This window comes from Rosa rugosa, chromosome 1, assembly GCF_958449725.1.
Source record: "Rosa rugosa chromosome 1, drRosRugo1.1, whole genome shotgun sequence".
Lineage (NCBI taxonomy): Eukaryota > Viridiplantae > Streptophyta > Magnoliopsida > Rosales > Rosaceae > Rosa > Rosa rugosa.
The window spans coordinates 57,188,244-57,191,511 of record NC_084820.1 but is presented as its reverse complement, the minus strand read 5'-3'; positions in this window follow the sequence as shown (position 1 = coordinate 57,191,511).

Sequence of the window (3,268 nt, the reverse complement as noted above, 5' to 3'; positions counted from 1 at the left end):
CCCGGCGTTGGATTCCATAGCTGCTTCCAATTGAGGGGGCTTGGAGGCTCCATTTTCTTTCACTGGAGTCTCCCCTTCTCATGAATAATGGTGTTGGCCAAGCCCATGTTGTATTCCTCTACCGCTTCCATGTAAAAGGGGCGCGGGGGTTCCGTTACTCCTCTTTTTCCTTCCCTGAAGTCTGCCCCTCCTTGGGATAATGGCGCGGCTCAACCCGACGTTGGATTCCATAGCTGCTTCCACTTGAGAAAAGATTCAGAAGATATCGGAAGATTCCTGTTTTGTATTCTAGCCACTTTTGGCTTTATAATGAATGTACTGCTTTTGGCCGCAAAGCCACTTTATGAATACAATAATATTTTCTTATCCTGATATTCAAATATCCGTGAGAAGCTGTGTCAACGTGTCTCGCAAGGCCCCAAATATAGGCCCCCATAGTTGTATATCGAAAATAATATGAACTTTTAAAATATGCTCAGCGTCAAAAAGAGCCTTGCGACGAGGGTTACGTTTTGAGAAAATATGTATCTTTTGGATCCACTTGCTGGCTCCCAACTCAAAACTCTTAGCGCCAATAATTCCTTCTTTTCCGAGATTTAAGGCACTAATCACTCGTTGAAAAACAACAGTCGTGAAAAATAATCTCGTGAAAAGAACAGTTACCTCCTTGAAAACCGTTCGGTTCCCTCGTGCCAATAATCCATTCTTTTCTGAGATTTAGGGCAACTTTAATCACGCTTTACTGACATCAGTTTGACTCTTTAACCATCCAGCAGGTGGAAATGCTTTTCCGAGACTGTCGGCCAAGGGTGGATATTTGCATGCCTATATCTTCCTCCACAATCTCCAATCCCAAAACCATTTCATCAACTCCAATATTTCTAACAGCAATCTTTCTTAATTACTTGTCACCACCATTCTTCAATTCTCGCATTCTCTCAATCCTTCACCAATGGAACCAAAAACCCAGCAACCAACCGAGGATGGAGGAAGTAACAAAGCAGCCGGGAGTAGTGCTAACATGCTTTGTAGGCGGAACAGGTGGAATCCCACTACAGATCAGATAAGAATCCTCAAGGAGCTTTTCTACAATAAGGGAGTTAGGTCCCCAACTATAGAGCAGATTCAGAGGATCTGTCTCCAGCTGAAATGGTACGGCAAGATCGAGTTCAAGAACGTCTATTTTTGGTTCGTGAACCAAAGGGCTCGGGAGAAGCGGAAGAAGAGGTCCACTTCGGATGTTCATGTGCCCATGCAAAGATCAGGGCTTGTTGGTGATGACAATGGTACCAATTGGAAACCTGAGGATCAGTATATTAACTTAGAATCTTCTGCATCTGCTTCTGCTTCTTCAGCTGGTGTGATTGCTTTTAACGGGCAGATGGGGAACTATGGTGGTTATGGATCTATGAACATGGAGATTGAAACCCTTCCTCTGTTCCCCATGCATGGTGAGGACATCTTTGGTAACATGAAGACTACTTCCGATGGAGGTGGCGGTCACGGTGGTGGCTCTCACATTTCCCTTGAGCTCAGCCTTTCCTGCGAGGGCAAAGCTGGAAAAAGTTTCTGGAGCCGCTGACTCGGCTTAGTAGCTTTGCGAGTGTAGGAACACTTAGAATTGCCCCTTAAGAGTTGTATTAATGATTTTTTTTTTTTTTGTTAGGCTAAATGGGCTTAGTATTGTATAGTGTTGCCCCCTAGTGTTGCTAGGCATAGCGAAGAAATGATTATAGGCCTCAAAAATAGGCCTTCATGAATGGGCTTCGCGAGTGTAGGAACACTAGAATTTCCCACGAAGGCTTATGCGAAGAGACTGGCTAATAAATTAATCCCTCAGTGTTTTGACTCCTCAGTAATTATGGATTGCACTAATTTTTTATTTATTTATTTATTTATTTTTTTTATAAGTAGTTGAATTCAATAAGACAATGTGAATCAAGGTTTAGACATGCGGCCCAAGTATAGTCGCCTAGACACAAATTTTCTTTCAAATCCTTTGGGCAACCTTACTGAAATGGCCAGGTGGGGGAGGGCGAACAAGAGAGGCAGAATCCATTTTGGCATGAGCTACTCCCACATAGTGGTTTAGGCCCATTTGCACGCACTTCTGGATTCAAGAACCTGTCATGAACGTTGTCCCCTTTCTAGACACCATTTCACATAGGCTATACTTACTAAGATGAGAAAGGTCATAAGTGTGAAGACAGTTCAACAAGTGTTAATAAAAGCCGCCCTTAACCTTAAGGGACTTGAACTAGGCACCAATAAGGAGTTTAGGCCAATATTAACAAAAGAGATTTCACCTATTCCGTTATGATTCACAACCCCTTTACCAAATTCAACTTTTTTTATTTTTTTATTTTTTTTTTTTATGAAAAGAAAATGAAAAAGTTAACAGAAAATTAAAAGCAAATAAAGAAAGAAGCTAGCATCACCATGTTTGGCTAACCTCTAGAAGACCACGGGGGAGGCCATCTATGCTTCATTCCAAGCTCTGATGTATCAAAATTTGTAGGGTAAAAATCCCTCCTGTGAGAGCTTGTAGGAAAAGAACAAAGACACTTCTCGTTGAAGAATTTGGAGGAATTTGGCTCGTGAGAGGGGTAATCTTGCCCCCCAAGTATCTTTGTTGGTTGACGAAGCATGATCTTCAATTGCAATTGAGGAGATGAAGATGAGTATAGATCGGCTTTGTTACCAACTACCATATCATAGAACATGGTGTCTTCAGGATTAGCCACAGATTGGCCATTATAGACGACCACTTGCTGGTCTGAATTCTCCATATCAAGAGCTTCACTTGCTGGATAATTGTAAACAAGAGTTAACTTGTATTGATGATACTCAAATTTACAGTTGCGAAGGACAACTTGGCCACTAGAATAATTGTTCTGGCCATTCATGCAACGTGGGTTGTAGATGTGCCCTCCACATATATCAAAGCCACCGCTTGGCCTTGAAGAATATATGAAGAACTTCAAGTTGAATTGATTAATAAAGCCACAAATTGGCTTCTGTAGACCACAACCTAATTGATAATTAAGTTGGCTCTGATTTTGATCACCTTCACCAAGACGTCCAGTAGCAGAGTCACAATTAAAATGATCATGAACTTGCTTCTTTTGATCAAAGGGATGATCATGGGCCATATCTTGCCCCCCATGCATCTGATCAGTAGCCACATATTTGGCTTGATCAGTGGAGAAATCACATATTTGTTCAGAGACAATTTTCTTGTCAGAAGAACAATCTTGTGGACCATCTT